Below are 26,672 nucleotides of genomic sequence, written 5' to 3'. Positions count from 1 at the left end.
AAGCAATGTCTCCAGATAACTAGTGGGTGCTCTGAATTCAGTGACCGTATGATATACCTAAACATGTTTGATTTTTGCACTGAAAGGTCAAGCAATAGCAAAAATTTCTGGGCCTCAAGAAGGACACAAAAGTAGCAATGTGCTTAATTTCAAGGAGACTGGATAATGTTGGATCATTATGGGCTGACAATAGGAACAACTTGCTTCATTTGAAAGGTGAAATAAAAGTCTCCCTGATACATATATGCCTTCTAGGGAGATGGCAAGAACACAGATAAGAACTAACAATGCCCATCCTCTTGACCTAATGAGGGTTAAGAGTCAGATTTAACTTTTCTGAGAAAAATAAATAAATGTGGAATTTCTTGCATACATGACTGTATGGTTACAAATCCGTAACTGCTATTTTTTGGATACTGAAACATTGCCAGTTCACATTTGAAGGAACAGTTAAGGTGTTCACCAAATGTTTTACTAGCCTATACAGCATTTTCCAGTCTTTATTCTGGTACAATGTGGCCTTGGAGTGAGTTCAGGCCAATGGAATATAGAAATTAATATGTACCACTTCCAGGTCTAACTCCCCAAACTCTCTCATGTGAAATTTTCCATATTCTTTCACCTTCTGTGGAGGCTTTGGAAGAAGAGGGAAGAGATAAGGCAGAGTCACCCACCAACAAAGAAAGCAAGTTTAGGGAGAGAAAAAAAAAAAAAAAAAAAAAAAAAAAAAAACCTATCATAGTAAGCCACTGAGATTTGGGAGTTTATCTGGAAAGGTGGTCTGTACTATCTTTGTGTTTCTCGTTCATCCACAAACACTGATCATTGTCATCATATCATGAGTAACAGTTCTTTATATTCCCAACCTCTTCACCAAACATCTACTTTAAGTGAAGCCATGATGACCCATGAGGGCATTCCTTTCCATTGAGCACTGCCAAGATGCATCTAGTTATGTCCCTACATTCCAGACAACTCATGGCTCCACTCCCTCCTCACTATCATTTTCATTTTAATATGTTTCAGAAATATCCATGTTTTTTTGTGATTAATTACATGTAACTTGAATATCTTCTATGCCTAGTTGTTGACAACATCTGTTACATTATTGTTCTATCCTTGTATTCATTTAATACTTTAACACCTAGATCAACATCTTCTCTTCCATCTCCAATCTTGCACATAATATTCTTCTTTATGTTACTTTATCTCCAGTGGCCATAACCTGAATTTTTATCATTAACTGAAATTACTTTGCATTGGAAATACAAATTTGTATTTCCAGTTCCTGATCCTAATGTCTTTTCCTTAAATTCCTTTTTGGTAAGTTCCTCCCAAGAGATCAATGCTTTAACTTTATAGGAGCCACCTGTACACTGACTCCTTACTTGCTCCCTAATGTCTGTCACTTGTTCTTACTTTCCTTCCAATCCAACTTGGATTTTCTGGTCCAACATTTAAATCAGTCTTTCTCCTGGCGTCTTTTCCCAAGTCAGTTTGTCATACCCACAGGCAAACCGCATACTTGAATGGGCCTCATTTCTTGCCTTCTCTGCTCTAATGCCTGGCATTTAAACAATGGGGAGAAATTACCAGTCATGAGGACTGGTGCCTCCATTTATTGTCATTAATATACCCTGAGCCTTCATGTTGACAATTAGTGCTTTCTTAGTGTTCTAAGTCAATTGTTTCTATTTTCCTCTGAATTCCTGCTCCCTTCATTCTACCCCTGGATTGACTGATGGCCTCCTTGCCTCCTCCTTCAGACAGAAAAAGAAGTCTTCCTAATAAAATTTATAAATCATCCTGATAGAATACCTTCCAACCCATTTGTATATTACATGGTTTTATTCATAGCTTTATGCAAAAATCATGCCAATTGATATCTAGATGTCTTCAAAGATTTTTACAGGGTAGAACTTTTTGGAAAACAATCTGAAATTTGAACAAATTATTTCATATATATTAAATGAGAAAATTTAGCTGAATTATGCTTATAGGTTGCATAGAGTCATTTAATGAAGAACACTAAATTTTTTAAAAGTAGAAAATAATATTGTTTATGAACATATAGTAATTCATCACATAATAATTTTAAATTGCTTTTATAAACAAGCCTGATTATTTCCTTATACTTCTAACACTGCTTTCAAAATTAAAAAGAATACAGATACTCACTGTGCTGGTTTGGATATATTATATCCCTCAGAAAAGCTATGTTCTTTCATGCAATCTTGTGGGGACAGACTTACTAGTCTTTTGATTGGGGTGGAACCTTTTGATTGAGTATTTGCATGGAGATGTGACTCACCAGCTGTGGGTTAGACCTTTGATTAAATTATTTCCGTGGAGGCGTGGACCCCTCCCATTCAGGTTGAGTCTTGATTAGTTCACTGGAGTACATAAGAGAGCTCAAGAGCCCATACAGATGCTGATGCTTGGAGATGCCAGCAGATGCAAACAGAAAGACTTTTGGAGATGCTAAGCTAAGAGATAAAGCCCAGAGTTTGCCCTGGAGAAGCTAAGAGAGGACTCCCAAATGCTTTGAGAGAAGTGTCCCAGGAGAACAAGCAAGAATTCATAGGAGCTGAAAAAGAGGAGCTAAGAAACCCAGAGACATTTTGGGGAAAACTATTTTGAAACCAGAACCTAGGAGCAAAAGACCAGGAGATGACAGTCACATGCCTTCCCAACTGACAGTGGTGTTCCGAACGCCATCACACTTTCTTTAGTGAAGGTATCCTCTTGTTATGCCTTAGTTTGGACACTTTAATGACCTTAGAACTGTAAACTTGTAACCTAATAAATCTCCTTTATAAAAGCCAATCCATTTCTTGTATTTGCATAATGTCAGCTTTAGCAAACCATAATACCCATACATTATTGCCAATTCATTTTCAACAAGGGTGTCAAATCCATTCAATGAGGAATAATAGTCTTTTTAACAAAGGTTTTAGAAAAACTGGATATCTACATGCAAAAAAAATGAACTTGGACCCCTACCTTTCACCATATACAAAAATTAACACAAAATGGATCAGTGATTTAAACGTAAGAGCAAAACCAAAAGCTCTTAGAAGGAAGCTGTTCCAGTTTGCTGATGCTGCTGGAATGTAAAATACTAGAAATGGATTGGCTTTTATAAAGGGGTTTTATTTGGTTACAAAGTTCCAGTCTTAATGCCTTGAAGTGTCCAATTTAAGGCATCCACAATAGGGTACCTTCACTGGAGAAAGGCCATTGGCATCCAGAAAACCTCTGTTAGCTGGGAAGGCATGTGGCTGGCACTTGCTTGCTCCCAAGTTGTGTTTCAAAATGGTGTTCTCCAAAATGTCAGCTTTCAACATCTGTCTTCCAAAATGTCTGTTTTAGCTGCAGCAGCAAGTTCCTTTTGTCTGAGCTCTTACATAAGGCTCTAGTGAACTAATCAAGGCCCTTGCTGAATGGGCAGGGCCATATCTCCATAGAAATTGTCTAATCAGAGTTATCACCTAGTTGAGTGGGTCACATCTCCATGGATACAGCCCAATACAAAGGTTGCAACCTAATCAACATTAATACATCTGCCCCCACAAGATTGCACTGAAGAACATGGAGTTTTGGGGTACATAATGCATCCAAACCAGCACAGAAGCATAGAGGAAAATCTAGTATTTGGCAATAGATTCTTAAATAGGACAACAAAAGCCCAAGCTACAAAAGAAAAAATAAAATAGAATTCATCAAAATTTAAAACTTTGGTCCATCAAAGGACTTTATCAACTGAAAAAAACTACAAAATAGGAAAATAGTTTCAAATCAAACATCTGATAAGGGTTTAGTATCCATATATATAAAGAATTCCTACAACTTAACAACAAAGTGACAACCCAATTAACAATAGCAACCCAATTAAAAATGGCAAAGCTCTTGAATAGACATTTCTCTAAAGAAGATTTACAAGTGGCCAAAAAGCACTTGAAAGATAGACAACATCATTAGGCATTAGAGAACTGCAAATCAAAACCACAATGAGATACCACTTCAAACCCACTGGGATGGCTATTATTAAAAATATGGAAAATAACAAGTGCTGGATAAGGTGTGGAGAAATTGGAATTCTTGTGCATTAGAACTCTGACAGGATTATAAAATGGAAAAGCTTACTCGATTCTTTTTAAACATTTGGTTCCTCAAAATGTTAAACAAAAAATTACCATATATCCAGCAATTCCACTCCTAGATATATACCTGAAAGAAATGAAACAGGGATTCATACCAATACTTGAACACTAATGTTCAAACCAGAATTATTCACTGTAGTCAAAAGGTAGAAACAAACCAATTGTACAACAATATATGAATGAATAAACAAAATGTATCTAAATGTATGTAATAAATGGAATAATATTCTGCTATAAAAAAGGAAGTTCTGATACATGCTACAACATGGAAAAACCTTGAAAATATTACAGTAAGTAAAATAAGCCAAACACAAAAAAATAAAAATATTATATGATTTCACCTATCTGCAATATCCAGAGTCAGAGACAGAAGGTGGAAAGAGGTTACCAGCTAATGGATGGAGGTGGGTATTGGGAGTTATTGCTAATTGGGTACCAAGTTTCTGCTTGGGGTGATGAAAAATTTTAGTAATGGAAGCTGGTGTTGGTAGCACAACATGTAACAGTAATTAATGAGCTATACATGCAAAAATAGCTGAAATTTCAAATATTATGTTCTATATGTATTGCCATAATAAAATTCTAAAAATTGAAAATTAGAGCAAAAACTTTTTGATCAAAATCTATTGCTGGGAAAGATATACATTTTTGAAAGAAAACTAACTTTATAGTTTGTATCAAAGTTACTTCTTATTAGTTTCCCCACTGCCAAAACACATACCATATGATGGGTTGGATTAAACAATAAGAATGTTTTGGCTCATTATTTTGGGACTAAGAAGTACAATAGTGAGGCAAGGCAACGTTTTCTCTTCAAAGACTGGCATTCTGTAAACTGCTACCAGTGATCCTTGGTCCTTAGCTTTTCTGTATGTTGCAAGGACATGAGAGTCTTCTTTCTCTTCAAGGTTCCATTAAATTCTAGTTTCTGCCTTCTTTCTTTGGCTTCTTCTGTGTTCATTTTCCTTTGCTTATAGGAACTTCAACTGTGCTGAATTAAGGCCCACCCTCATTCACTTTGGGCACACTTTAGCTACTAACATCTCTAAAGTTTCTATTTTTTGCATGGATTCGCATGCACAGGACAAACAGTTGGAACTCAATATGCTTTTTGTGGGAGACGTGATTCAATCCCCAATATTAGATATAAATATTTCTGCAAAAAATACTGAGCTAAAGTAATTTTGAACTAAAATTTCGAATAAGATATACATAAAAGATTGGTTGGTGACAAGAGAGGAATTTTTATTACATTGGTGTATTAGCCAGTGTTCTCTAGGGAACCAGAACTAACAGGAGACATCTGTAAATATGGGATTTTATAAAAGTGTCTCACACAACTGTGGGGATGTACAAAGTCCAAATTCCATAGGGCAGACCACAAACTGGCAACTCCAATGCAAGTCTTCGATGAACTCTCCAGGAGAGGCTGGCTGGTTGAAGAAGAAATGAAAGTTCTCTCTTCTCCCTTAAAAGTCTTTAACTGATTGGACTCTCTCAATGTGGAAGACACTCCATTAGTTGGTGGTAGACGTGATCAGCCACAGATACTATCAATTGACTGATGATTTAACAAACCAGCCTTCTGGTTTATTAACCAGCAATGAAATGTCCTTGCAGTAACAGGCCAGTGCTTGCTTGACCAGACAACTGGGCACTATCACCTGGCCAAGTTGACACATGAACCTAACCATCACGGTTGGCTTCATTTTTATCTGACTCTGGGTATATGAGCATGCATGCTTTAAATTAAAGATAATAAGAGAGTTTCAGGTGAATTTATTTGTCTATATAAATGTAGGCTTTTAATGTTTCTCTTTATTAGGGATATCAATTTTTCCCACAGGAGATACAAAAGAGAGTTTATTAGAATGCTCATAGCTAAGTGATTATTTGTCACACATTGTAAGTAATTTTATTATTGAAAGCCTTCATTGACATGTTTGCATTCCATATAAATCTCTTAGAATCTCAATTTCCTGACAGTCTTTCTGAAAGAATACAGATATCTAGTGAAAAGTATAAAAATATATTTACTATTTCTTTTGGTCAAAAGTTAGTATCACAGGAGGGTGGGGCAAGATGGTGGAGTGGTGAGGAGCAGAATTTCATCTCTCCCCTAGAGCAGCTGGCAATTACCCAAGAACTATAAGAAACAGTGTTTTCGGGTTCTCCAGTAACCAGTCACACATTGGACACAAGTTTGGAACTGGAGGAAAAGCTGAGATCGCAGCGAACATTGTAAGTTCCCTGGACCAGGGGTCTGGCGACCCTCCCCACCCAGACCTCACAGACTGTCTTGCTGCTGGCTCCCTGAAAGGAGGGAAAAAACAAAACCAAAAAACAGCAATCTCCTGAGGGCAAGAAGGGAGGCTCAACCCTGCCTCAACTGCAGAATTAATTAACAAATTAATTAATTTTGGGAGGTGGGGTGCTAAAGAAGGGCTGGGCTCCAGGAAGTGGGGGCGTGTAAAAGTGGGCACCCATTCCCAGACTCCAAAAAAGCCATTTTTTTCCCTACATTTTGTCCCTTCTGGCTTCTCACTGATCCCTTATCTTTTTGCATTTCAACAGCCCCCAGCAGGGGTGGAACTGAAGCTGTTGGAGAGCAATTATCAGACAATAGCCCAAAGCATATCTTTAAATGCTCTATTATGACACTGACAAAACTTCCAGGCTGGGGAAAGACTTTTAAAAGAGACTCTTTTTTTTTTTTCTTTTTTTTCTTTTTCTTTTTTTTCTTTTCTATTTTTTTTTTTTAATCTAAAAGTAATATATGTGGTTATTTTCTATTGGAAAGCCCAGGCTGAGGGACTAGGCTGGCCTTGGGGGGAGACAGAGTACCCACAGTGTCTTTGAGCTCCATATTCACTACTGAAGGCCTCCACCCCCGTCTTTAATTGGCAACTCAGGCTGACAAAGGAATCTACCTGGAGATGCCCCAAAGAGGAGAGGGGAGAAGGGAATAGTGCCCCTGAGAGACAACTGGAGTTCTGAGGATTGGGAGAGTGGAGGGAGGTCCAGCTCAACTGGTAGTCCTCCTTCTGGGAACTCAGACCCCAGGGGTTGGAATTCAGATTCTGGCTTCAGTCAGCCACACCCCCAACAGGATCAGAGTCACCAGGAGAACTAAAGTCTACATACCTCCTTACACTGGTGGGGGAGCTGTGGGCTGGCAAGTGCCACCTGCTGGACAGGAGAGGAAAAGCACCAATTCTAAAGGCCTCATAAGAGGGTCTCATTCTCAGGAAAACTCCATACCCTCCCAATGAGACCTGGGCCTCACTAGACTGGGAAAATCTGACTAGGGTTGACTATATCTGAGGAGACCCACTCACAAAAATGTTACATAGAGGCAGAGCAGGAAACAGAAAAAACAAGAGGGGAAAAATTCTGATCAACTAAATAGAACCTAAGTTAGAGGTCTAGAATAAGTTGAACTGAATAACAGAGGCCAGAGAACAAAGCCAACCAACAAGAAAACCACTAGGTAAAAGATAGAAAACAAGCTCCAAAATAAACTAATCAAGAAAATCAGATGCCTAGACAACTTAAGATAACAAGCCATACCAGGAAACATGAAAACATGGACCAGCCAAAGGAACAAACTAATAGCTCAGCTGAGACACAGGAGTGGAGGCAACTAATGCTAAATAAATTTTATGAAATGAAGGAAGATATAGCAAAAGAGCTGAAGGATATAAAGAAGACACTGGCTGACCATAAAGAAGAATTCATAAACTTAAAAAAACAAATGGCAGAACTCATGGGAATGAAGGCCACAATGGAGGAGATGAAAAACACAATGGAGGGACACAACATTAGATTTGAAGAGGTAGAAGAAAGGATCAGTGAACTGGAAGACAGGTCATTTGAATTCATACACACAAAAGAATAGATGGTGAAAAAAATGGAAAAATATGAGCAGGGTCTTAGGGAGCTGAGTGACAACATGAAACGCACAAATATACGTGTTATGGGTATCCCAGAAGAAGAGGGGGGGAAAGGGGCAGAAAGAGTAATAGAAGACATATTCACTGAAAATTTCCCAACTCTTATAAAAGACAGAAAATTAGAGATTCAAGAAGTACAACGTACCCCAAATAGAATAAATCCCAATAGACCTACTCCAAGACACTTACTGGACAGATTCTCCAATGTCAAAGACAAAGAGAGGATTCTGAAAGCAGCAAGAGAAAAGCAATCCATCACATACAAGGGAAGGTCAATAAGACTATGTACAGACTTCTCTGCAGAAACCATGGAGGCAAGAAGATAGTGGCATGATATATTTAAGATACTGAAAGAGAAAAACTGCCAACCAAGAATTCTATATCCAGCAAAATTTCCTTCAAAAATGAGGGAGAGATTAAAACATTTTCAGACAAACAGACACTGAGAGAGTTTGTGAATAAGAGACTGGCACTACAAGAAATACTAAAGGCAGTGCTACAGGCTAATAGGAAAAGACAGGAGAGAGAGAGTTGGAGAAGAGTGCAGAAATGAAGATTATCAGGAAAGGTAAAAGGAGAGGAAAAAATAAGATATGACATATAAATTCCAAAAAACAAAATGGTAGTAGAAAGTACTGCCCTTACAGTAATAACACTAAACGTAAATGGATTAAACTCCCCAATAAAAAGACACAGACTGGAAGAATGGATTAAAAAACAGGATCCATCTATATGCTGTCTACAAGAAACTCACTTTAGACACAAGGACAAACATAGACTGAAAGTGAAAGGTTGGAAAAAGATATCTCATGGAAACAACAACCAGAAAAAAGTGGGAGTAGCTATATTAATATCAGACAAGTTAGACTTCAAAAGCGAAACAATTAAAAGAGACAAAGAAGGACACTATATATTAATAAAAGGGTCAATTCATCAAGAAAACATAACAATCATAAATATTTATGCAACAAGCCAGAATGCCCCAAAATTCATGAGGCAAACACTGCGATCACTGAAAGGAGAAATAGATACCTCTACAATAATAGTTGGAGATTTCAATACACCACTCTCATCAATGGATAGAACATCTAGACAGAGGATCACTAAAGAAACAGAGATGTTGAATTGTATGATAAATGAACTAGACTTGACAGGCATTTATAAAACACTACATCAAACAACAGCAGGATACACTTTTTTCTCAAGTACTCATGGAACATTCTCCAGGATAGACCACATGTTGGGTCACAAAGCAAGTCTCAACAAATTTAAAAATATTGATATTATATGAAACACTTTCCCAGACCACAATGGAATGAAGTTGGAAATAAATAAAAGGCAGAAGGTCATAAAATTCACAAACATATGGAGGCTAAACAACACCCTCTTAGAAAACCAGTGGGTAAGGGAAGAAATTACAAGAGAAATTAGTAAATACCTTGAGGCAAATGACAATGAAAACACAACTTATCAAAACTTATGGGATGCAGCAAAGGCAGTGCTGAGAGGGAAATTTATTGCCCTAAATGCCTGTATTAAAAGAGAAGAGAGAGCAAAAATTGAAGAGTTAACTGCTCACCTGGAGGAATTAGAGAAAGAACAGCAAACTAACCCCAAAGCAAGCAGAAGGGAAGAAATAACAAAGATTAGAGCAGAAATAAATGCAATTGAGAACAGGAAAACAATAGAGAGAATCAACAAACCCAGAAGTTGGTTCTTTGAGAAAATCAATAAAATCGATGGACCACTGGCTAGGCTAACAAAAAAAAAAAGAGAGAGCAGATGCAAATAAATGCAATCAGAAATGGGAAAGGAAATATAACTACCGACCCTGCAGAAATTAAGGAGATAATGAGAAGCTACTATGAGCAACTATATGCTAATAAACTAGAAAACTTAGATGAAATGGACAACTTCCTAGAAAAGCATAAACAACCAACATTAACTCAAGAAAAAATAGATGACCTCAACAAACCAATCACAAGTAAAGAGATTGAGTCAGTCATCAAAAACCTCCCAAAAAGGAAAAGCCCAGGACCAGATGGTTTCACATGTGAATTCTACCAACCATTCAAGAACCAATTAGTAGCAATCCTGCTCAAACTCTTCAAAAAAATTGAAGAAGAGGGAAAGCTACCTAACTCTTTCTATGAAGCCAACATCACTCTAATACCAAAACCAGACAAAGATACCACAAAAAAGAAAATTATACACCAGTTTCTTTAATGAATATAGACACAAAAATCCTCAACAAAATACTCACAAATCGAATCCAGCAGCACATTAAAAGAATTATACACCACCACCAGGTGGGATTTATTCCAGGTATGCAAGGCTGGTTCAACACAAGAAAATCAATTAATGTAATACACCACATCAATAAATCAAAGCAGAAGAACCACATGATCATCTCGATTGACGCAGAAAAGGCATTTGACAAAATTCAACATCTTTTCCTGATGAAAACACTTCAAAGGATAAGAATAGAAGAGAACTTTTTCAATATGATAAAGACAATATATGAAAAACCGACAGCTAACATCACACTCAATGGGGAGAGACTGAAAGCTTTTCCTCTAAGATCAGGAACAAGACAGGGATGCCCACTATCACCATTGTTATTCAACATTGTGCTGGAAGTTCTAGCTAGAGCAATTAGGCAAGGAAAATAAATAAAAGGCATCCAAATTGGAGAAGAAGAAGTAAAACTTTCACTATTTGCAGATGACATGATTCTATATGTAGGAAATCCAGAAAAATCTACAGCAAAGCTACTAGAACTAGTCAATGAATACAGCAAAGTAGCAGGCTACAAGATCAACACGCAAAAATTTGTAGTGTTCCTATACACAAGTAATGTGCAACAAGAGGAGGAAATCAAGAAAAAAATCCCATTTACAATAGCAACCAAAAGAATCAAGTATTTAGGAATAAACTTAACCAAGGACACAAAAGACCTTTACATAGAAAACTATAAGAAACTGCTAAAAGAAATTGAACAAGACCTGAAAAAATGGAAGAACATACCATGTTCATGGATTGGAAGACTAAATATAGTTAAGATGGCAATTTTACCTAAACTGATTTACAGATTCAATGCAATACCAATTCAAATCCCAACAACTTACTTTAGAGAAGTAGAAAAACCAATAACTAAATTTATTTGGAAGGGTAAGGTGCCCCGAATAGCCAAAAATATCTTGAGAAAGAGGCATGAAGTGGGAGGTCTCACACTACCTGACGTTGAAGCATATTACAAAGCTACAGTGCTCAAAACAGCATGGTACTGGCATAAGGACAGATATACTGATCAATGGAATTGAACTGAGTGTTCAGAAGTAGACCCTCGCATCTACGGACAACTGAATTTTGATAAGGCAGTGAAGCCGAAGCAACTGGGAAAGAGCAGCCTGTTCAATAAATGGTGTTTGGAGAACTGGATATCCATTTCCAAAAGAATGAAAGAGGATGTCCATCTCACACCTTATACCAAAATTAACTCAAAGTGGATCAAAGACCTAAACATTAGCACCAAGACCATAAAACTCTTAGAAGAAAATGTAGGGCATTATCTTAAAGATCTTGTGATAGGAGGTGGTTTCTTAGACCTCACACCCAAGGCACGAGCAACCAAAGAACAAATAGACAAATGGGATCTCCTCAAAATTAAACACTTTTGTACATCAAAGGACTTTGTCAGAAAATTAAAAAGTCAACCTACACAATGGGAGATGATATTTGTAAACCACATATCAGATAAGGGCTTAATATCCCGAATATGTAAAGGAATCCTGCATCTCGATAACAGAAAGACAAACAATCCAATTAAAAAATGGGCAAAAGACATGAACAGACATTTTTCTGAAGAGGAAATACAAATGGCTCAAAAGCATATGAAAAAATGCTCAACTTCACTGGCTATTAAGGAAATGCAAATCAAAACCACAATGAGATATCATCTCACACTTACCAGAATGGCCATTATGCAAAAAACAAAATGACAAGTTCTGGAGAGGATGTGGAGAAAGAGGCACACTTATTCATTGTTGGTGGGAATGTAGAATGGTGCAACCACTCTGGAAGACAGTATGGAGGTTCCTCAGGAAGCTAAATATAGATTTGCCATATGACCCAGCTATTCCATTGCTAGGTATATACTCAGAGGAACTGAAACTTAAGACACAAACAGACATTTGTAAACCAATGTTTATTGCAGCATTATTCAGAATTGCCAAGAGATGGAAACAGCCCAAATGTCCATCAAAGGACAGGTGGATAAATAAACTGTGGTATATACTCATGATGGAATATTATGCAGCTGTAAGATAGAACAAAGACATGGCTCATGTAATAATGTGGATGAACCTTGAGGTCATTATGTTGAGTGAAGTTAGCCAGAAACAAAAGGACAGATTCTGTGTGGTCTCACTAATATGAACAGACATTAATGAATAAACTTTGGGAGTTAAAAGCTGACAACACAGGCAACCAGGAGATAGAAAGAGGGCAGAGATCAGCCATTTGATGCTGAAGGACTACAGAATGTTTAGGATTGATTGCATAGATCCAGAAATAGATAGCATAATACTGTGTGATGGTAGCATGGTATTGTAAGTACACTGAACAAAGATGTCTGTGAGTAAAGCTGAAAGAGGTGGGATAGGAGAATGTATGACACCAGAGGTAAAGACAGATGATAAAGACTGGGACTGTATAACGTGGCAAAAACTGGAGTGGCCAATGACTGTTACTAAATATACAAATATAAAAATGTTTTTGCATGTGGGAAAGCAAATGAATGTGAACCATGTAGAAATTTGAAAAGGGGATGGTATTCAGGAAAAAACATAATCAAAGCAAACTGGAGTCTATGGTCAACAGTAACATTGCAATATACCTCCATTAAATGTAACATGGGCAATATGCCAATGCTAAATGTATATGAGAGGGGGATATAGGGGAGTAATATGGGATTCCTGGTAGTGGTGTTATTTGCTGTCCTTACTAGTATATTGTATTGTATGATGTTATTTTTCTTTTTATCATTTTTTTCTTATTGCTAAAAAAAAAAAAAAAACAATTTTTCTTGTAGTAATCAGTATGTTCAAGTGCTGATTGTGGTGATAAATGTACAACTTTATGATGATACCATGAACAACTGATTGTACACTGTGGATAAATGTATGGTATGTGAATATAACTCTATAAAATTGTAGGAAAATATATATATAGGAGTAAAAGTGTTGGAGAAAACATGGTGAGAGGGATGATGCCTCACCAATATGGACTAACTACAATGTGTAAACTCAGAATTTGCGGTCGGGGTTACTGCTTCTAGGGGGAGTGGCGGCCGGTAGCCGAGCCCTCAGCTCTCGGGGCTGCTTAAAGGGTACCGGCGGCGGGGGCTCTTTCCCGGAGGCGAGGGCGAGGCGGAGGACGTGGCCAGGGTCCTCGGCGAGAGGCGTGCAAGGTGTGGAGGGCGGCGATAAGGACAAAAACACTCTTCATCCAGTAGGAGTATGCGCCAAAGAGATTTATTCAGGGGTGATTACAGGTTATATAGGCTGGTAAGAAGGGCAGGGCTGGAAAGGAGGTGAAGCAGCCTTAAATGGCAATACTGAAGGGAGAGGGGCTAGGATTGGTTCTGAGAGGACGCAGGAGCCATTGCAGCGGGCGGGGGTTGTTCTGGCCACGGTGCATGCGCGCTGGCGGTGGCAGGAGTGGCCTTGGCACCAGGGAGTGAGTGGGTAAGATAAGGAAGTGGGGAAAGGGCAGTTGGGAGAAAGGCGGTTTCCTCCGGCAAGCCTCCCCTGCCAGTGGCATTTTGGGTGAGGAAAAGGGAGCTGCCCTGACCTCGCTCCTCAGGCTCGGGGGGGCTGCAGAGGGCACTCACGCCCGTACCTACTACCCTCCCCAGGGGGTGATATCAGGTCCCCTGGCCCAGGCCTGGTAAGTCGAGGCACAAGCTCAGCTACCCGCAATTCCCCTTTCTTTTCTAATTAGAGGAAGAGGCTTTACCGGAGAGGCCCGCTAAGGGTGAGGGAAGGGGGAGGTCAGGGAAGGGAAAAAGGGGTTGACGGTGGCTCAGCGAGGCTGGAGCTCAGTGTTGGTGTGGTGCCCGGGCGCTCGACAAGGGCTTCGCTGCAGCGGGTTGGGCGAAGGTGAGGGGTTTAAAGTTCAGGGGTTCAGAGAAGCTGGAACTCGAGGCGAGAGCGATGTTCAGGTGATTGGGAAGGGCCTCGCGGTCGGCGGGTTGACCGGTGGCGTTGAGGTCGCGGAGGGTTGGCTGTCATCTTGGAGTGGGGGGCGTCAGAGGTGGCGAGTCGCTGATACTGGATTTGCACGAACGAGGAAAAAAGGGCATCTGTTTGTTTTCTTACAAGCTGGACAATTTTGCGGATGAGGCAGGGTCCTAAAATGAGAGCTAGAATAATTATTAATAGGGGGCCAAGAAAAGGAAGGATGTATGGGAGGATGGGAGTGAAAAAACTGGACCAATAACTGGTGGCTTCACGATCTCTTTTACGCTTTTCCAGTCCCTCTCGGACCCTTTTTAGGCTGTCCTCGACGAGACCTGTGGAATTGGCATAAACACAGCACTCTTCTCCTAGGGCGGCGCAGAGGCCTCCTTCTTTGAGGAGGAGAAGGTCAAGACCTCGGCGGTTTTGGAGCACTACCTCAGAGAGGGAATTGACAGAATTTTTTAGATGGTAAATAGCGTTTTGTAAGTGACGAATGTCCTCGTCAACAGCCGCCCTGAGGTGAGTTAGGGCGGAGCCTTGACTGGCTAGTGCAGCGATTCCGGTGCCAGCGCCGGCAAGACCTAGGAGGGAGGCAATTGTGAGGACAGTGATGGGCTCTCGCTTTTGCAGTGGGGCTGGAGCTGCAATTCTTTCCAGACGGAGGAAGAAGTCTTCTTCGCTATGATATAAGACCCTAGGGATAAGGACAATTAGGAGGCAAGTTTCTTTATATTCGCTGATGATATTCGTGCTGAGACAGGGGGTAAGTCCTGTAGAGGAGCAGAGCCATTGGGAGGAGTTATGAGGAATGAGAAATTTTGCCGAGCTGCTGGGAAATGAGTAGCTGGCACAGGCAGTGAGGTCGGGAGAGTTACTGGAGCGAGGGCGGACGCACTTTCCCGTATAGGAGACTGAATGAAAGGTCAGGGGGACGGCAGAGGTATTTCAATTGCATTCCGAGGGGCTGTCTTCTGTGCTTTCTGAAAAGGAGAGGTTGGAGGTAACGGGCTCGTACAGTGAGGAAGAGGTGGAGAGGCAGAGCCAGCAGGAGGAGGTAAAATTGGGGTTGGAGGAGTTCACTGAGGCGAAGGCGGCTTGGATGAGGCTGAGGAGGGGAGAGGAATAACGAGAAGGGGGCAGAGGAAGCTGGGGTGGTGGGGTTGGCGATGCGTTGTTTGTAGCTGAGGTACGGCTGGGGAGCTGTGGAAAAAGGGGGTTAATGACTTTATTGGGACCAATGTTAAAGGGCTTTTTTATAACAGTATTTTTCTTTGGTTGGTTTAAAGCCTCCTTTTTTATTAGAATAAGTGATCCTCGGTCGGCTCCTTTCTCATAGATTCTGAAGCCCCAAGTTTGACCGAGTAACCAGGAGGGATCAGTGGGGAGCTGCACTGTAAGATTAAGATGTGTGCAGGATCCCTCACTTTCTTGGCCGAGCCAGTTAACAGTAGGGAGTTTGCACCCTGTAGGGGTCCACTTTAGGGTAAGGTAATGATCAGGAACAGGAGGCTTCCAATTAGTGGTTAGTGTTTCACACCCCCAGTATGCACAGTAGTACTCGTTGGGGGAATTACAGTACGATTTTCCAGGATTTGAGGATGGGTACATGTAATATTGGGTCTGGGGATCACTTACCTTTTGAGCGCAGGTTTCTTCGACTCTGGAGACAAAGGTGGTGAAAGGCTTACTCGGCTCCTGGAAGAGCTTGGTGAATTTATTAGGCCGACAGGCAGAGCAGTTGGCAAACGCGCGTAAGGCGATGCCTCTGAGGACAGTCCAGAAGGCAGCAGGGGCATTAATATAAGCAGACGCATTTAGAAACGCTCCAGTGCCCATATAGGCTTCAGGGGGATGATAGACTCCAAGGGATGCGTTTTGCTCACTTTGCTTAGCTGCTTCTGCCTGGAAGTGAGCACGCCAGTCAACAAACTGACCGGGGTTAAAAATTGAACGGGCAAGCGAGGCCCAGTCTTGGGGGAGGCAATAGTTCATGGCGAGATCCTGTAGTATTTGGGAAGCATATGGACTACCTAACCCGTCCTCCTTGACGGCCTTGCGAAGCTGCTTGATAGTATCTAAGTCAATGGGATACCAGTCATGCGGCCTCTGTGGGGTGGGGGCAAGGTTAAGAGGAAAACAGCGAAAAGCACGAGAGAAAGGAGGACACGCTTGCAGAGGACTTGGCGCGGGAGTGGGGGTAGGGGGAGCGTTGCCCCAAGGGTTGCCTTGAGGTGTAGAAGGCAGCCAGGGGTTGTTAGTCGGCAGGGTGGGAGGAGCGGCGGCAGCTGCCGGTAGCGGCTCCGAGGGGGAGCTCGCCGAAGGGAGAGGCGGGAGTGGGAGGCCCCAAGCGTCGCAAGATGGCGGCGCGGTAGGCGTGGCTAAGACACAAGATGGTGGATCAGTCCCGCCCTGTGAAAGGGCGGGGCCCAAGGCATAAGATGGCGGACTAGCTCCGCCCTGTGGAAGGGCGGGGTAAAGAGTACGCGGTTTCCGGCCCAGCTTAGGGCTGATGTTATCGCCGGAGCATTTCCTCCCCTCGATGGAAGAAGAAGGAGGAAGTTCGCCATCTTGGCGTGGCGCAGTGTTATTTTGCTTTTTGGGAGTCACCTCGAGCGCGTTGTTAATCTGCTCGACTAAGGACTCCGTGTCCGAGTCATGATTTGAATTAGTATCGCTATCTGAATCTGTTGGCTGGGTTGATAGGGCCTCCTTGGATTTAACGGGGCCTCTATCAGGGGGGAGGGAGCCTTGAAGGCAGGAGCGGATGGTTATTAAGGTGGGGAGCAAGCCGGGAGGGAAGCGCTTGCTCTCATGTTCCATGGCGTTAGTGACTTGATCAATAAGGCGATCATAAGTAACAGGGTCCCAAAGATGGCAAGTGGTGAGCCATGGGTTAAAGGGCAGCAGGAGATCCCAGTATATCTGCAGCTGCCGGACAGACACTTTACAGCGATGCGTGTCTAGGAGACCCGCCAGAGCACGAACTTGAGGTGCCTGACATGTAGATATACGATTACCCATAGCTGAGGGGAGAGGAGGGGGAGTTGTTCCCGAGCCGGGCCGGCCCGGCTGGCGGGGAGGAGGAGGAGGAGTTGTTTACCGAGCAGAGAGAATGAGATAAACTGTGGCTGCAAGGCCGAAGGAGACGGCGAGAGCAGAAAGCAGTGCCCTTTGACAACGGGAGCAGTCAGGGGGGGCGGTTGCAAAAAGGCACACGGCACCAAATGAGGAAATAAAGATACAAAGAACTACAGCAAAGTAATGGAGGGGAAGAGGGAGAGCGTTAGGAGGAACGGGGGTCATAGAAGTGCGCATACAAGAGGACGAAGAGAGCGTGGGGGAAGGGAGGAGTTCCTACTGGATGAAGAGAGCGTGGGGGAAGGGAGGAGTGGCTTCGGAGCAAGGAACCTCCCACGGCTCCGGAAGCGGCGAGGGAGAGGCGGCCCTTACCTTGCAGGCAAGGAAACGGGAAGCTGGAGAGGCGTCCGGGCGAGCGGGTGACCTGCCAAACTGTTGTGCGGAGATGTTCCTCACACAGGGCACCAGTTGCGGTCGGGGTTACTGCTTCTAGGGGGAGTGGCGGCCGGTAGCCGAGCCCTCAGCTCTCGGGGCTGCTTAAAGGGTACCGGCGGCGGGGGCTCTTTCCCGGAGGCGAGGGCGAGGCGGAGGACGTGGCCAGGGTCCTCGGCGAGAGGCGTGCAAGGTGTGGAGGGCGGCGATAAGGACAAAAACACTCTTCATCCAGTAGGAGTATGCGCCAAAGAGATTTATTCAGGGGTGATTACAGGTTATATAGGCTGGTAAGAAGGGCAGGGCTGGAAAGGAGGTGAAGCAGCCTTAAATGGCAATACTGAAGGGAGAGGGGCTAGGATTGGTTCTGAGAGGACGCAGGAGCCATTGCAGCGGGCGGGGGTTGTTCTGGCCACGGTGCATGCGCGCTGGCGGTGGCAGGAGTGGCCTTGGCACCAGGGAGTGAGTGGGTAAGATAAGGAAGTGGGGAAAGGGCAGTTGGGAGAAAGGCGGTTTCCTCCGGCAAGCCTCCCCTGCCAGTGGCATTTTGGGTGAGGAAAAGGGAGCTGCCCTGACCTCGCTCCTCAGGCTCGGGGGGGCTGCAGAGGGCACTCACGCCCGTACCTACTACCCTCCCCAGGGGGTGATATCAGGTCCCCTGGCCCAGGCCTGGTAAGTCGAGGCACAAGCTCAGCTACCCGCAGAATTGAATCTTAGAACATAGCCTAATGTGAACATAATAATTGTAATAGTCCCTAGATTGTAAGCTCTTACAGCAGTTAACTCTATCCCTGAATTGTAATGCCTATCTCTAAATTTTGAGATGCTGATCCCCTAGCGTATAACCTGATTGGTCTCTGGAACAATGCATATCTCTGAGACACCTGAAACTCAGAGCTAGAGCTCGGCAGATATGAATGTCAGTATTAGTGCATACAGCCATTGTCAAAAAAAAAAAAAAAAAAAAAGGCTGAAAAAGAGCCCAGACTTCAATTAGTGATATGAATGAAGCAGGTCTGGTTAAGACCAGGGCAAGCCAGGCCAAAGGGTAAAGGTTGAAACTGATTGTGTTTTAAAACTTCAACTTCCATATGAGACCAAGGGAATAGATATCTATTTGGTATAGTATCTAAATTTTCTAAACGGTACAGCTCTACAGTCGATTTGTTCAAACACCACAATTGCATGGAACTTTGAATAGGAAGTGAGATACGGTAGGTTAGTATAGGCTGGAGTGAAATAGTGACACATCCCAGAGTAATTTGGGCAGATAATAAAAAATATATTTATAGCCTTCCCCTCCCCAGCCATGAGGATCTGGGGGAAGGTGCAGATGTGTTGGACATCCTCACCTTGGACTGGTGCTGATGTTGTCACAAACATTGGGACTGGCGGTTTGATGTGCTGAGCCCTCGAGCATGGGACTTGCCCCTGTGAAGCTCATTACCACAAAGGAGGGTCTAAACTTGCATATAATAGTGCCTAAGAGTCTCCCCCTGAGTACCTCTTTCTTGCTCAGATGTGGCCCTCTCTCTCTAACTGAGCCATCTCGACAGGTGAACTCGCTGCCCTCCCCACTACGTGGGACCCAACTCCTAGGGTTGTAAATCTCCCTGGCAATGCAGAATATGACTCCCGGGGATGAATGTGGACCTGGCATTGTAGGACTGAGAATATCTTCTTGACCAAAAGGGGGATGCAAAATGAGACGAAATAGTTTCAGTGGCTGAGAAATTTCAAATAGAGTCGAGAGGTCACTCTGGTGGACATTCTTATGCACTATATAGATAACACCTCTTAGGTTTTAATGTATTGGAATAGCTAGAAGTAAAAACCTGAAACTACCAAACTCCAACCCAGCAGTCTGGACTCCTGAAGACAATTATATAATAATGTAGATTACAAGGGTTGACAGTGTGGTTGTGAAGACCTTGTGGATCACACCCCCTTTATCTAGTGTATGGATGAGTAGAAAAATGGGGATAAAAACTAAAGGACAAATGGGGTGGGATGTGGGGATGATTTGGGTGTTCTTTTTTCACTTTTATTTTTTATTCTTGTTCTGGTTCTTTCTGATGTAAGGAAAATGTTCAGAGATAGACTGTGGTGATGAACGCATAACTGTGTTATCATACTGTGGACAGTGGATTGTATACCATGGATGATTGTATGGTGTGTGAAAGTATTTCAATAAAACTGAATTTAATTAAAAAAAAAAGTTAATATCACAATTAAAACTAAATTTAACCAAAAATATCAAAGCAGCTCTAATGATGTGTATAAACTTAATTGCTTTAGTTACCTTTTTCCCTTAAGGCTTGCAGAATAACTTATCAAACATCAAAAAGGTAGTATGCATGTTATTAGATTGGGTCTACATGCATAATAATTTCAAACCTATTGTGCTAGTGAGTAAACATTTGTCCATTTTTTGAGAAAATAATGTTAGTTTCACAATTTGTATTATTAATGCACATCCTCAAATCCTTTTGTTAGTTGTAGATTGTCTGCAAAACCCTGAAAATGAATCATTTAAATAAATTTTGCTTTTGCCTCTTATTCTCTTTTAGACTGTGATTGAATTGATCTGTTAGAATATCTTTTCACTAACTGATAATTTTTATAACAGAAAGTTATTATTACTAAATTGATCAAAGAAATCAAGCTGAATTCAAGGTATTTAATTTTATTTCTTCTTCACACAGGTCTTTAATTTATTTCCTTTTCAAATATTTTCTGAAAATGTAGTGCTAGTGAGGCAAATAGTTTTCTTCCCAAGGCTCCCATAGCCATTTTTAGTTTTCTTTCATTCATAAACCTATAAGCTTGCCTCACTCTGCATCTTCTGTGCTTTTCATGACATACTTGAAAAGGCACTTGGACTTCCATTATCTGTTAACTCTTTAGTATCCACCATCAGTTTCCTGTTTTGATTTTGGAGACTGCATATAAAGAATGGAATCTAAAATAGAAATATTGTTCTCATACAGGGAACTAACCAAAGAAGCAAAAGTCTGAACCCACCCCCAGGGAAAATATAATTTCACTATTATTGCTCTTAACCTTTAACCCAAAGAAAATAGCAGTAGATGGCAGCATAGGGGCAAAGACCTATTTAAATTGTTGAATGCTATGTTTTGTTGTCTCTTTCTCATAATTTTTTCAGTATATACTGAATGTGCATTCAAACTGTCTCACAGTACGTTAAACTGAACATCCAAAAGTTTTAATTCAATATTAGAATGAGGAACCTGTCAAAAGTTATAAAATTTTATAACAGCTTAAGTTGTTGAGCTATAGCCTCAGTATTATTGTTCTCAGTAGTGACAGCTATTGTTTGCCTTGTAATAAAAAAATGGAGCTTCCTATTTCAGCTCTGGCATGTAAAGAGCTTAAAAGTTGCCACTGTTGCCTTACCAAAAAAAGTAAAAATTTAAAAATTTTAAAAACCTGAGCATACTGAAAACCAATGACCTCTCTTGATGCATCAGAAAACTGAGTTTGTAGGACAATGTCACCCCCATATCTGAAAAGACAGAAGAAATCAAAGAGGAACAGCTGAGATCCACTTTCCTAGATCAGAAGCCACCAGAGCAGTAAACTGCATGGTTTTCTTAAATGGAAACTTTGACAAACCATTGGAGGCTTAGAGAGAATAGCATGAAAGTAAGAAAGTCATGGGGCAGCTGTTTTAGAGAGCTCCCGACACTTTCACGGGTTTTCCCTTGAGGAACCACACCAGATTCCCATAATGAATAACTGAGAAAGATAATCTCATGGGTCTTGCAGGGGAGAGTAACCATTGTGAAATGTGCCCAGAGCATTTATCACAATAAAAACCTACTCTGCAGGGAATGGGGCACTTTACTCATAAATGTATTCCACCTGGGAGATGGGCATTTCTGTACTCCTGTCACCCTAGACTTCCCTTACCAAATTGGGGGAAAATTAAGGAAACACTTGTGAATATTCCAACCCAGGGGCACATGACTACTAAAAGACCATAATTTAATCAATTACAGACTACTTCACCTCCAACACACTTTATCACCACACCACCAGGATTCCAGTATAGTAAAAGTGGATTGCAGCTGAAAGTGATGCAAGACACAATCCTATTGAAGGAGGAGTTATTAGGGAAACTAAAAAACAAGAGTGTGCTAAATGCACCAAAGATACTTGAAACCTGTGGCACCTACAGTTAAAGCATACATTAAACATAGCTCAACTTATCATGAGGCCAAAATAAACCATATATTGAAGGTTTTTAACAAGCATTATAAAGTTTGCTAAAATTAAGAAAATTCAGTCTGCAGAGACAAAAGAAGTACTGGAATTCTTCTCGGGTATGACACAGGTGTTGAAATTATAAGTTGAAATGAAATAACTACATTTAATATTTTAAGGACTCTGATAGATTTTTTTTTTTAAAAGCAAGTACACATGGGTAACATAAGAGATGTGTATTCTAAGAAAAATCTAAGGCAAATAATATAAATTAAAAGAACACTAACAGAAATGAAGATTATCTTGAATGGGCTCATTAGTAGATGAAATATGGGAAACGAAGAAACAGTAAGCTTCAAGATAGGTCACTAGAAACTTCACAAAGAGAAAAGCAAAATAAAACTGAATGGAAAGTGTCTTAGTTTCCTAGGATGGTCACAGCAAAGGTCTACAAACTAAGCAGTTTAAAACAACAGGAATTTATTGTCTCAGTTCTGGAAGTTAGAAGTCCAAAATCAAGTTGCCAGCTGGACCATGCTATCTTTTAAACCTATCGGGGAGATTATGAATTGAATTAGGACTCCTTATCCTTCTGACATAGCTGAATACCAGAATTTGATCTCTACTTTGGATGATGGTTGTGATAGTTAGGTTCATGTGTCAACTTGGCCAGGTCATGGTGCCTAGTTGTCTAGTCAAGCCAGCACTGGCCTGTTACTGTTAGGACATTTCATGGACCTAAATCTTCAGTAAGTTGAATGCATCTATGGCTGATTACATCTACAATAAACTAAGGAGCGTGTCTTTAGCAATGAGAGGTATTTAATCCAATGAGTTGAAAGCTTTAAAAGAAGAAGTGATGACTTCAGCAATCAGAAGATAGGACTTTCATCTCTACTTCGGTCAGCCAGCCTCTCCTAGGAAATTCATGGAAAACCTTCATTGGAGTTGCTAGGTTGCAGCATGCCCTATGGAATTTGGACTCATGCAAGCCCACAGTTGTGTAAGACACTTTATAAAATCTTATACTATTTACAGATATCTCCCATTGGTTCTATTTCCCTCAAGAACCCCGACTAATTCAAGGAGATAATATGGAATAATATAAAATGCTCAATTAAAACCAGAGAAGTCAGAAAAGGGGAAGGGAGAACAAAGAAAAAAAAATGCCACTAATATAAAACAGTTGTAAGTATGTTAGATATTAATTCAACAATATTAAAAAATCACTTTAAACATGAATGGTGTAAATACACCACCTAAAAAAGATTGTCAGAATGGATGAAAATACAAGGCACCACTAACTGTATTCTGTCTTTAAGAAACTTACTTTAAATATAGCAATTAATTACTGTATTTATATATATTATATAAGTAGTATATATATTATAAGGTTAAAAGTAAAGGGATAGAGAAAGTTATACCATACTACCTTGAATCAAAAGAAAGGTAAGGTAGCTATATTAATTCCAGACAAGCAGACTTCTGAATAAGGAAAATGATCATTGGTAAAGGGGCATTACATAATGATAAACATTGATTATCCAAGAAAGTATTATAATAATTAAACCTATATGTACCTAACAGCAAAATGTCAAAATATGTGATTCAAAAACCAATATAAAGTCAAAACTCCAAAAAAAAAAAAATCAACAAATCAAATCAAACAATGTGTAAAAGAAGTATACAAGACAATGAAGTGGGGCTTATTTGAGAGAGGCAAGTCTTGTTAAATGTTTGGAAATAATTAACATAACCCACAACATCAATAGGCTAATGAAAAAAATCATCTGATTGTATCAATTCATGAAAAAAGAACATTTGACAAAATCCAATTACTATTCATGATACATTCTCAACAAATTAGGAATAGAGGGACACTTCCTCAACTTAACAAACACATTTCCAAAAATCCTACAGATAATATATGTAATGGCAAGAAACTGGACATTTCTTCCCAATATCAAGAACAAAAAAGGATGTCTTTTCTCTCCACTCCTGTACAATACTGTACTGGAAGTCCTAGCTACTGAAATAAGACAAGAAGAGAAAATAAAGATATATGAATTGTAATGGAAGAAATAAAATTGTCTTTGTTCACAGGTGACGACATTGTTGATATAAAAAAAAAGATCCCAAATAATTGGAAGAATGCTTCTGGAACTAATAAGTGAGTATAACATGGGCACAAGATATAAGAACATTATACAAAAGTCAATGGCTTTCCTATATTCCAGCAGTGAACAACTGGAATCTGATTTTTTAAGTACAACTTGCCGTAGTGCAAAAAAAGAAGGGAGAAACATTTATAAATCTAACAAAATATGTATGAGATTGATATACTGAGAACTACAGAACTCTAATGAAATAAACTAAAGACCTAATGTGTCCAGAATCTGTACACATCACACAACCTCCACAGCTACCCCTCTGTTATATGATCTTATAACTTATCTTATAACCTAACCTTGGAAATTCTTTCCTAATTCATCTTTTGTTTCCACATTTGCTCCTACAGTCAGGCTGTTTTTGGTAAAACACTTAGAGGAGAATTTTAAATATTTGGGACACTGTCCTGCTTAAAACTTTAAATGCCTCATGACATTTTGAAAAAAAGCCAACTTTTTATCATAGACTACAAGACCATAAACACACTCATTCTTCCTCATTCATCTGAAATTTTGTCCTATAATTAAGATTGACAAATAAATTCACCTGAAAGTCTCTTTTTATTTAAAATATGTATGTTCATATACCAGTGAGTCATAAAAATTTTGTTCCTAGAACATAAATGCCTTGTTTCCACCCCAAAACCTTTGCACTGGCTATTTTCTCTGCAAGGGTCATCTTGTGCTAGACTTGTGTATTGTGCACTCTCACTCACTTGATTCAGGTTTCTGAGGTAGACCTTCCCTGAAAACCCCATCTAAAAATAGTCTACTACACATCTATCAAACTCTAAAATTAAATTTTGATTCATTTTTCTTAATGACACTTTCACTAACCAAGATTAAATTTTTATTTATTCCCATTTTATTGAATGATCCTAGAATGTAAACTCTATGAGATTTTGATGCCCTTCCTTCATTCTTCCTTCCTTCCTTCCTTCTCTCCCTCCTTCCTTCCTTCCATCCAGCCTTTCTTTCTTACTGTTTTTCTTTTCTAGCAATTTTTGCATTTCCCTGTCTCCAGCACCAAGAACATTGTAATCATAGTCACACATTCTCACTTATATGTGTTATATAACTCATGACCTTGGAATCATCTATAGTGAAACAAAAATCAATTATAAGATTATACATGAAAAAAGTAACCTAATGATGAAATAATATAACAAAACAAATTCTTCTCATTCAATTTCTCAGCTATTCCAGTGTTTCAAATTTTCAGGAAAAAAAAAATCAAATGACATTTCTTTGGATATAGTTTTCATAATGGTTTGTTTATGTAGAAAAATGAACCCCCCCCCCACACACACACACATACACATGCACACACATACCATCATGTATTAAGTTGCCCTGGAAATCTATTAAACTATAAAGCTTTTCAACACAGTCATTTATTCTACTGCTTTAATCCATATTAAGTCAAACAAAAATAAGAGATTTCAGTGTCCTTCCTTTGTTCCCCCTTTTTGTCCTCTCTTCAAATTTCTCCCTAGTGCATCTCATAAAGAAAAGCTCTGGTGATAATATGAATGTATGATGAAAAGTGATAGTCAAGAGGTTTAAAATTCTTAATTGATAAAGTTCTCTTATGAGTAAAAAGAAAACCAAAGTAAAACTGTAATACTATCCAGACGAAAATGAACAAGAGTTACCAACAAGTATTTGACAAAAACCAATCCTTATTTTTTCTCAGTAGTTTGTTCTGGGGGGCACCAGTCTCTAGAGATAGTAAAATGAAAACAAAACCAAATGAAATAGGTGTCTTGAGTCAAATAGAGTATGATCTCTCTTATATGAAATATTAGAATAAGCAAATTTGTGGAGTCAGTCATTAGAATACAGGTTTTCAAGGGCTGAGGCAGGGGAAAGGAATGGGGAGTTAATGCTTAATTGCTACAGAGTTTCTGTTAGGGTGTTGGGAAATTTTTGGAAGTGGAGAGTGGTGGTAGCAGCAAAAATTATATATTTGAAAATATTTGAAAATTATGAATATGGGGAATTTAGGCTGTATAAGTGTTGTCAGAATAAACATTTTAAAAACCCTAGAACTGTGCAACACAAACTGTGAACCCCAACGAAAACTATAGTCTACAGTTAAGGGTATAATTATAAAAATATTTTTTCATCAACTGCAACAAAAGTAGCATACTAATGCAAAGTGTTAATAATAAGGAAAACTGTGTGTTTAGTGGGAGGTATAAGGGAACTTTGTACATTCTGCAACTTCTCTAGTAAAAAGAAATAATTATAGACAACCTTACATGCCATATTCCATCATAAAAAATGTTCAATGCAAATTAAAACTTTAAAAGCTTGTCTATGGAAGTAGAAAATCTCTCTAATTCCTTAATCTTATATTTACTTATGATATCTAATCTTGGAATTCTTTTATCACATGGCATATAT

The sequence above is a fragment of the Choloepus didactylus genome, chromosome 1 (genome assembly GCF_015220235.1).
Source record: "Choloepus didactylus isolate mChoDid1 chromosome 1, mChoDid1.pri, whole genome shotgun sequence".
In the NCBI taxonomy this organism is placed as follows: Eukaryota; Metazoa; Chordata; class Mammalia; order Pilosa; family Megalonychidae; genus Choloepus; species Choloepus didactylus.
Note: the sequence above shows the minus strand (reverse complement) of the source record.